Here is a 10,681-nt window from a genome sequence, read left to right on the forward strand (position 1 = left end):
TCTCATCAGCGTTTCCACGGTGACCTGTCTGCAGTGAAGCTCCTGCTTGAGTTTCTAACACAGACTAAACTTCTCTCTCCCATAACACACATTATATCAGACATTGGATGTCAATGTATTTCAGCCATGTTATGTTAATATCTCCAAAACTCTAAAAGGAGTTCAGATGCACAAACATTTAAATGTGGGAGGACAAGTTGATAAAGTGTTTCAAAAACACATGGGATCCAAGGTTTTATAATTCTGGGTGTGGAGTACAAAAGGACAGAGGTCATGTAAACCTGTTCAAATCATTGGTTAGGCTGCAGTTAGAATATTAGATTAGGTTTTGGGGATCTTACACCAGGAAGGATGTCAAGGCCATGGAGAGGGTGTAGAAGAGATTCACTGAGCTGATCCCACGGAAGAGAGGCTTTAGTTACCAGGAGGGATTAGAGAAACTGGGGCTCTGTTCATTCAAACAGAGGCTAACTGGAGATCAGAGGGAGGGGGTTTGATTCCACTCTTGGGTGACTGTGTAGAGTTTGCACTTTCTCCCTGTGTCTGCGTGGGTTTCTTCTGGGTGCTTCAGTTCCCTCCCACAGTCCAAAGACTGTGGTTAGCACAGGTTAGGTGCATTGGTCATTCTAAAAGATTTCCTCTGAGTGTCCAAAGGTTGGGTGGGTTTCTGGGGATAGGGTAGAAGAGTGGTCCTGAGTGGGGTGCCGTATTGGAGGGTCAGTGCAGACTTGATGGGCTGAATGGCCTCGTTCTGCACTGAAGGGATTCAATGGAACAGAAAAAGGCTCATATGAAATATCAATGAGACTGTACAACAATGTTCAGGACTCTCACTGTCCCTCTGGTCCTGCGGGGTGTGTGTGTGTGTGAGTGAGGGGGGGGGGGGGGGGGGACCGGTGATGGTTTCTCTTATGTCTGAATGAAATGTTATTTTTAAAGTGAAGGGTGTCTGTACTGGGGAATCTGAGTAGCAAGTGCCAGCTTGATCCATTCTCGGCAGGTGAATGGCCTCTCTCCAGTGTGAATCCACTGGTGTAAAGTGAGTGGAGATGATCGTCTGAACCCAGTCCCAGTCGGAGCAGCTGAATGGTTTCTCGTCAGTGTGAACACGTTGATGGGACACCAGTTTCCCAGAACTTTTAAAGCATTTCCCACAATCGAAGCGTTTAAACGGTCTCTCGTCAGTGTGAACTCTTTGATGGGACACCTGATCCCGAGAACTTTTAAAGCACTTCCCGCATTTAAAAGGTTGCTCATCATTGTGAATCTGCTGATGTGTCAGCAGTTGGGATGAATGAGTGAATCCACACCCACACTTGGGGCAGGAGAAAGGCCTTACCCCAGTGTGAACACGCTGGTGCATCAACAGGCTGTATGACTGAGTGAATCCACTCCCACACTCGGGGCAGGTGAAAGGCTTCTCCCCATTGTGAATGCGTCGATGGGTTGCCAGGTCAGATGGGTAATTGAATGCATTGCCTCAGTCCCCACATTTCCATGGTTTCTCCCTGCTGTGGCTGCGCTTGTGTTTTGACAGATCAGATGATCGGCTGAAGCTTCGTCCACACACAGAACATGTGTACGGTTTCTCCCCACTGTGAACTGTGCTTTTTCCTTCCATGTTCAAAATCTGATGATATTCGGGTTCCGATCAGTTACACGACTGTCAGATTTTGATGTGGTGTTTGGTTGGAGTTTCCCAATTGCACATCCTTCCCTGCTGATACCCTGTGAAACTGATTTAAAACAGGAAAAAGGGAGTAAGCGAGATCCCACAAAACACAAAGGCAGGTTGTGAAATTGAGCTGAATCAATCTGGTAACTTGCGGGGCCGGCAATGGGAAAAGTGATCACGAAAACTGTTGAACATTTTGTGAAAAGTGAACCAGTTTGTTAATGTCCTTCAGGGAAGGGAACCTGCCGCCCGGCCTGAGCCCACAGAAGATTCGGGCTTCTGCAAGAACACAAGAAATAGGAGCTGAAGGAGACCATTTGGCCCGTCAAATCTGCTCTGCCATTGAACACGATTGTTGTTGATCTCAGTCTTCAATTCTATTTTCCTGTTAGCTGTCTATGTCCTTTGACTTCCTGAGAGACCAAAATCTCACCATCCCAGCCTTAAATATATTCAATGATGGTCACAGTAACTTCATTGCAGTGTTAATGTAAGCCTACTTGTGACAATAATGAATATTATGATCATCCACAAGCCTCTGGGCTAGAGAATTATTTGTGAGAAACAGAGTGAGAGAGAAAGAGAGTGAGTAGTGGGAAAGAGAGAATCAAATAGATTGATGGAAAGGGAGAGAGAACAGAGTGAGGGTAACAGGAAGCAATGAACCAACAACTCAATCACAATTTGACAGAATCTACAAAACACCTGGATGGAGCAGGACAGCAGATGTATGTGAACATGAAATGAAATGAAAATTGCTTATTGTCACGAGTAGGCTTTAATGAAGTTACTGTGAAAAGCCCCTAGTCACCACATTCCGGCGCCTGTCCGGGGAGGCTGGGAATCGAAGGGAATCGAACCGTGCTGCTGGCCTGCTTGGATTGCTTTAAAAGCCAGCAATTTAGCTGAGTGAGCTAAACCAGCCCCATCACCACCTGCAAGTTCCTTGCCAAGCCACACACAGTCGGATCCTGTCCGACATCCAGTGCTGGATGAGCAGAACTTTCCTCCATTTAAATATTGAGAAGACTGAACCCATTCCCTTTCATCCCCTCTACAAACTCCACTCCCTTGTTACCAATTCCATTCCTGTCAAATGTTTCACCCCTAGATGAGCTCTTAACCACATAGCCACATCATCACCAAGATTGCCGATTTCCACCTCAGGAACATAGCTCAACTCCGCCTTAGTCTCTGTTCATCTGCTGCAGAAACCATCATCCATTCTTCTGTTACATCTCAACCAAATTATTCCAATGCACTCGCAACCGGACTCCAACATTAAACAACCCCCTCCATCCCATCCCAAACTCTGCTACCCATATGCTTACTCACACCAGCCCCTGTCCCACTGATCTGCAAATGCTTCCTTTTAAAAGGCACAGAAAAGTTTTAATTTCTCATTCTTCTTTTCCTCCATGGTAGTGATCATCCAGATCACTGTAATCTCCTCCACACACACCCCTTTGAGATCTCTGCACTCATTTAATTCCAGCCACTTGAGAATTCCTGATTTTAATCTCTTCACCATTACTGAGTTGCCAAGGCCTCAATTTCTGGAATTTCCTCCTTAAAACTCTCTGACTCAATTTCCTCCGTTAGGATTCTCCTTAAAACCTAATATCTCCTCATGAGAGGCTGAAAAGGTTTAGCTTACAGGGCTAATCGCTGGCTTTTAAAGCAGACCAAGCAGGCCAGCAGCACGGTTCGATTCCCGTACCAGCCTCCCCGGGCAGGCGGCGGAATGTGGCGACTAGGGGCTTTTCACAGTAACTTCATTGAAGCCCACTCCTGACAATAAGCGATTTTCATTTCATTTTCATTCATGTGGCTCAGTGTCAATTGTTATTTTCTGACGTTTCTCTAAAAGTCTTAAAAGTTGTATTTTGTTCAAGTCATAATATAAATTCGAATTATGGTCACTGCCCTCGACATATATTCTGCCCCATAAATAAGAATTTGTAACTCAGCGTGAAACAGTCAGGAAGACACATTTAAAAAATGTTGCCCCCAACAATGATGGCGACTGAGCCTGCGCTCTGCTGCTCGTGCCCCAATAAAGATGATGTGGAGATGCCGGCGTTGGACTGGGGTGAGCACAGTAAGAAGTCTTACAACACCAGGTTAAAGTCCAACAGGTTTGTTTCAAACACGAGCTTTCGGAGCACGGCTCCTTCTTCAGGTGAATCCATTCACCTGAAGAAGGAGCCGTGCTCCGAAAGCTCGTGTTTGAAACAAACCTGTTGGACTTTAACCTGGTGTTGTAAGACTTCTTACTGTGCCCAATAAAGATGGTGGGTGCGCGTGCGCACTACCGCGACTGATCTAAATAATGATGCCGAGGGCGCATGCGTAGCGTTGCGAGCACCAAATAAAGATGGCGGCCGCATAGTCTCTTCTGGAACAAAACTGCAAAGTCCTCTCAGATCCCCAGGTACCGGTGGTTTATTTTGTCAGGTGTTCGGTTTACATAACATGTTTACGAAGCGTGCCTATCAACCCGCATGATCCAGCTCTCCCTCCGACCCGCCATTCCCACCGTCACTGATTACAGATCCGAGAAAGAACCTTTTACGCGTCGCCATTAATCACACTGCGCATGCTTCACTCTGCCCAGTCCCGCCACTGATTCACTCCGATTGGTTGGAGGACCAGTCACTCCGAACATGTCCGCCCGAACCCGCCGACTCCACTATTGGTCGCGCGATGCCGTCAATCATTGCTCGGGTATTGTGAGGCGTCAGGTGAGGGGTCGGTGTTGGGGGGCGGGGTTTACAAATCCCCAGTGCGGCCCCAGAGCCGAACAATGAACATTCTCCACTCTCACTGTCCGTCACTTCCGGCTTCTCTCCACAAACAACCTCATAGAGACCAGGGGGTTAGACACTGACCCAGTGACAATGTCACTGCATTAGTCACCCAGAGAGACAGGAAAATGTTCTGGGGACATGAGCTCCAATCCATTAATTTAATAACATCTGGAATTTAAAGTTAATCCCAATGATGGTGACTGAGGGTCACTGAGAAAATCTTCAATGTCACTGGATTAGGTCAAAAAGGCAGAAAGTAGGAAACTAGTTAGTTTAAAGTCTGTTGTTGGGAAACTGTTGGAATCCATTTTTGAGGAAGCAGTATCTGGACATTTGGAAAGTCAAACTGCAATCCATCAGAGTCAGCGTGGTTTTGCGAAGGGTAGATTGTGTTTGATTCATTTCTTCCAGTTCTTGGAAGATGTAACAAGCCAAGTGGATAATGGGGTCCTGTAGATGTATTTGGACTCCCAGAATACATTTGATAAGGTGTCACACAAAAGGTAATAATCAACATAAAATCCCACGGGGTTGAGAGATGATATATTAGCTTGGATAGAGGATTGGCTAACCAGCAGAGAGTGGGGATTAGATTTATTGACACAGGTAGTGAGGAAAAATATTTCTATCCAGAGGGTGGTGACGGTCTGGAATGTACTGCCTTCGGAGGGTGATAGAAACGGGTTGCCTCACATCCTCTAAAAAAGTACCTGGATGAAGACTGGCACGTCATAACATTGAAGGCTATGAGTCAAGTGCTGGCAAATGGGATTAGGTAGGTGGGTCAGGTTTATCATGTGTTGGTGCAAATTTGATGGACCGAAGGGCCTCTTCTGCACTGTGAATGAAATGAAAATCGCTTATTGTCACAAGTAAATGAAGTTACTGTGAAAAGCCCCACATTCCGGCACCTGTTTAGGGAGGCTGTTACGGGAATTGAACCGTGCTGCTGGCCTGCCTCGGTCTGCTTTAAAAGCCAGCGATTTAGCCCAGTGTGCTAAACCAGCCTCTCTGAGTTGCTGATGATACAAAGTTCGGTGGCATCATAGACGGCGTAGATGATTGCATTAAATTGCAAGAAGATATTGACTGACAGACAAGGTGAATGGGCAAGATTGTGCCATTATTACCAAGTGAGAGGTTATCTGTTTTGAACCGAAAAAGGATCGAACTGAGTACTTTCTAAATGGAAAGAGGTTCAGTACAGGGGGTGTCCAAAGAGACTTGGGGTTCATAGAATCTATGGTATGGAGATGGGCCCTTCAGCCCAAACTGGTCCATGCCAACCAAAAAGCTCATCTAAGCCAATCCCATTGGCCTGTATTTGGCCCGTATCCCTCTGAACCTTTCCTATCCATGTATCTGTCCAAATGCCTTTTCAGTGTTGTCAATGTCCCTGCCGCAACTACTTCCTCCGGCAGCTCATTCCGTACTATCCTCTGTGTAAAACCATTGCTCCTCAGATTCCCATTAATTCTTTTCCGTCTTAACCTAAACCTATGCCCTTTAGTTCCCGACTCCCTAACCCCGAGAAAAAGACTGAGTGCATTCACCCTGTCCATGCCTCTCATGATCTTATACACCTCTATAAGATCACCCCTCAGTCCCCTACGCTCCAAAGACAAAGGCCCTGGTCTGTTGAATCTCTCCCTTTCACTCGGTCTCTTGAGTCCTGGCAACGTCCTTGTAAATCTCTTCTGCGCTCTCTCCAGTTTAATAACATATTTCCGATAGCAACGCAGCCAAAACTGAACACGATACTCCAGGTGCGACCTCACCAACGTTCTGTACAACTGCAACATAACTTCCCAACTTGTATACTCAATGCCCTGACTGATGAAGGCCAGCATGCCAAAAACCTTCTTCAGAGAATTTGCAGTGCAGAAGGAAACTATTCAGCCCATCGAGTCTTCCAGAGCTGGATAACCCTTAGAAAGAGCACCCTACTCAAGCTCACTTATCTACCCTATCCCTGTAACCCAGTAACCCCCACTTAACCTTTTCTTTGGACACTAAGGGCAATTTAGCATGGAGAGTCCACCTATCCCGCACATCTTTAGACTGTGGAAAGAAACCAGAGAACACATGCAGACTCCGAACAGACAGTGACCCAGCGGGGCATCGAACCTGGGACCCTGAAGCTGTGAAGCAACTGTGCTAACCACTATACTACCGTGCTGCCCTATCTATCTGTGACCCCACCTTTAAAGAACCGTGCACATGAACTCCAAGATCCCTCTGTTCCATGATACACCCTAAGGCCCTACCATTCACTGTGAAAGTCGGACCTTGATTTGACTTTCTGAAATGCAACACCTCACACTGATCTGTATTGATCACCATTTGCCATTTCTCGGCCCACTTACCCAGCTGATCAAGATCCTGCTGCAATTTTTGATAACCTTCCTCACTGTCTACAATACCACCTATTTTAGTGTTATCTGCAAACTTACTGATGAAGGACAGAGGACTTACTGATCAAGGACATCGAGGGCCGAAGGGCCTGTACTGCGCTGTAATGTTCTATGCCTTGTACATTCTCATCCAAATCGTTGATTATAGATACTAACAGCAATTTTCTGGTTACTGATCTCCGAGTTACTCCCTACTTAGTTAATTACTCCAGTTTCTCAAATTTAGAACAGATTCCCAACCAGCCAATCAGCTTTACTCTGAGGTAAGTTATTTATACTTACTGTTCCGAAGCTCCTTCTCCCTGGATTTGCGCCAACTCCTCTCCCTGCTGCCTAGGCCCTGAATTCCCGAGGTACATTATTTATATTTACCGTTCCGAAGCTCCTCCTGCCCGAGTTCACACCAACTCCGCTCCCTGTGTTGGTGAGATTCATACCTGGGTGTCTGGAAAATCGTTAGGACAGTAACTGTCCTGTAAGGTAATGAGTCCTTTTGCTTCCCAATTGGCCGAGGAAGGCAGTGTGTCACAAGGATGGATGTGTTGACCGATTAATGGCTGGAGGATGGGGGCAGGTTATGTGATCAAACCTCCAGGAATACATTTAATCAAAGTTGATGAGGAGAAAATGTTGTGAATTTTTATCCTAAACTGACAGTGAGGTTTCTGTAAATTTACAGGATACTGGAAGAGGAGGTTTAACAGACGGGAAACGCTAACCAAATGTCACATCGCAATCTGACAGTCTCGATTCGTCAGAACCTGAATTTCAGCAGCATCTGGGTGTGGAAGGTAAAAGGTTTGTCTGTTCTGTCTGTGAGGGAAGATTTCAGGTCTCAGTGTGACTGGAAAAGCCCCGAGATTCACAAACCCTGGTTAGACCAAACCTGGAGAACTGTGTTCAGTTCTGGGCAACAAACCTGAGGAAGGATAGAATGGCCTCGGAGGGAGTGTAGCACAGATTGACCTGAGGATTAAATTACAAAATTAGATTATACAAACGAGTCAGAGACATGATGGCACAAAGAAGGGCATTCGGTCCATTGAATCCATGCTAGCTCTCTGGAGCAATCCAGTCGGTCCCATTCACCTGCTCCCTGTATCCTCGCAGGTTTATTTCCCTCAGATGTCTATCCAATTTCCTTTTGAAATCAAATGATTCATTGTGTCTATTTTCAAACTCCCTGATAGGCAGCAAGTTTCAGGTCATTGCCGCTCGCTGTGTAAAAACATATATTTCATATCACCTCATATCTTCTGTACCTTTTACATACAAACTAGGGGCAGGCCACTCAGTCCCTCGAGCCTGCTCAGCATTCAATAAGATTGCGGCTGATCTCATTCTAACCTCAACTCCACATTCCTGCCTACCCCTGATAACCTTTCACCCCCTTGCTCATCCAGAATCTATCCAGCTCTGCGTTAAAAATATTCAAGGAGTCTGCTTCCACTGCCTTTTAAGGACATGAGTTCCAAAGTCTTACAACCCTCAAGAGAATAAAAAATCCTCATCTCCATCTTAAATGGGTGACCCTTATTTTGCAACAGTGATGCCCTTGTTCCAGATTCTCCCACAAGAGGAAACATCCTCTCCATATCCACCCTGTCAAAACCCCTCAGGACCTTATATCGTTCAATCCAGGTTTTACCCAAAACTTTAAATCTGTGTCCCGTCTGCTTGTACGATCAGTGAATGGAAACAGAGTTTCTTTGTCCACCCAATGGAAATCTGGCTTAATCTTGTGTCCCTGAATCAAATCTCCCCTCAACCTCCTTTGCTGGAACCATTCTGGTAAATCTCCTCTGCACCTTCTCCAGGAACCTTCACATTCTTCCTGAAGAGTGGTGGCCAGAGCTTTATAAAGATTCATAGAATAGAATTAGAACCATAGAATTCCTACAGTGCAGAAGGGGGCCATTCAGCCCATTGAGTCTGCACTGATTCTCTGAAAGGGCACCCTGTCTGGGCCCAAACCCCTACCCTATCCCTGTAACCCCATAGCCCCACCTAACCTGCCCATCCCTGGACACTAAGTGGTAATTTATCAAGGCCAATCCACCTTACTTACCCTTCTTTGGGCTGTTGGAGGAAATCTGAGCACCGGGTGGAAACCCACACAGACACTTGGAGAAAGTGCAGACTCCACACAGTCACCAAGGCCGGAATTGAACTCGGGTCCCTGGTGCTGTGAGGTAGCAGTGCTAATCACTGTGCCACCAGAAGCAGAGTTTTGGTATCAATATTACTGTTTATGAAGCTCAAGATCGAATTTGCTTTGCCATCTATTCTCTTTCGTATGACTTGTAGATATACAAAATCCCTCTTCACCTCTTTCTCCTCCCAAAGAGGCCAGTTTGGTTTTTGTGACAATCCAGCAGTTTTCATGGTCACTTTTTCCCAGTGCCGGCCCCACAAATGACCAGATTCATTCAGCTCAATTTCACAACCTGCCTTTGTGTTTTTGTGGGTTCTCACTCACTCCCTATTTTCTGTTTTTAAATCAGTTTCACAGGGTGTTCGAACGGGAGGCTTCAAAGTCTGCAGAATCAAACCAAGCATCACATCAGGATCTGACAGAGCCCTCAATTTATCATATCCTGAATATCATCGTTCTTTGAACATGGAAGGAAAAAGCATCGTTCACAATGCGGGGAAACCATCCACGTGTTGTGTGTGTGGACGAGGATTCGCTCTATCATCAGGCCTCACAAGCCACAAATGCAGTCACACCGAGGAGAAACCGTGGAAATGTGCGGACTGTGGGAAAGGATTCACTTCCCCATCCCAGCTGGAAACTCATCGACGCATTCACACTGGGGAGAGACCATTCACCTGCTCCAAGTGTGGGAAGGGATTCACTCAGTTATCCAACCTGCGGAATCATCAACGAGTTCACAGTGGGGAGAGACCATTCAGCTGCTCCAAGTGTGGGAAGGGATTCACTCGATCATCCACACTGTCCACACACCAGCGGGTTCACACTGGGGAGAGACCATTCACCTGCTCAGAGTGTGGGAAGGGATTTACTTATTCAGCCAACCTGCTGAGTCACCAGCGAATTCACACTGGGGAGAGACCATTCACCTGCGAAGAGTGTGGTAAGGGATTCACCACTTTATCCACCCTGCAGACACACCAGCGGGTTCACACGGATGAGAGACCGTTTCAATGTTCAGATTGCAGAAAGTGCTATAAAAGTTCTGGGGAACTGATGCGCCATCAACGTGTTCACACTGACGACAGACCGTTCAGGTGCTCTCACTGCGGGACTGGGTTCAGACGATCATCTGACCTCAATGTACATCAGCGAAGTCACACTGGGGAGAGGCCATTCGCCTGCTCCCAGTGTGGGAAGGGATTCACTCGGTTATTAAACCTGAAATTGCACCAGCGAATTCACACTGGGGAGAGACCATTCATCTGCTCCAAATGTGGGAAGGGATTCACTCGGTCATCCAACCTGCTGAGTCACCAGCGGGTTCACACTGATGAGAGACCTTTTAAATGTCCAGACTGCGGGAAGTGCTATAAAAGTTCTGGGAAACTGATGAGCCATCAACGTGTTCACACTGACGGGAAACTGTTCAGGTGCTCTCACTGTGGGACTGGGTTCAGACAATCATCTCACCTCACTGAACATCAGAGAAATCGCACGAGGGAGAGGTCATTCACCTGCGCACCGTGTGGGAAGGGATTCACACAGTCATCCAACCTGCTGAAACACCAGCGAATTCACACTGGGGAGAGACCATTTGCCTGCGTCGAGTGTGGGAAGGAATTCA

General features: G+C 46.6%; 1 long non-coding RNA gene across 2 annotated transcripts; it reads left to right on the forward strand.

The window, feature by feature from the left end:
- Nucleotides 1-4,936: 4,936 nt before the first annotated feature.
- LOC119960550 lies at nucleotides 4,937-9,463 on the forward strand. Of its 2 annotated transcripts, none has more exons than XR_005459443.1 (3): nucleotides 4,937-4,988; nucleotides 7,579-7,690; nucleotides 9,404-9,463. It is a non-coding gene; the product is annotated as an uncharacterized LOC119960550 (long non-coding RNA). The 2 variants fall into 2 exon arrangements; XR_005459442.1 differs by lacking the exon at nucleotides 4,937-4,988 and adding an exon at nucleotides 5,222-5,260.
- The last annotated feature ends 1,218 nt before the right edge of the window (nucleotides 9,464-10,681 follow it).

The sequence above is a fragment of the Scyliorhinus canicula genome, unplaced genomic scaffold, assembly GCF_902713615.1.
Source record: "Scyliorhinus canicula unplaced genomic scaffold, sScyCan1.1, whole genome shotgun sequence".
Classification (NCBI taxonomy): Eukaryota; Metazoa; Chordata; class Chondrichthyes; order Carcharhiniformes; family Scyliorhinidae; genus Scyliorhinus; species Scyliorhinus canicula.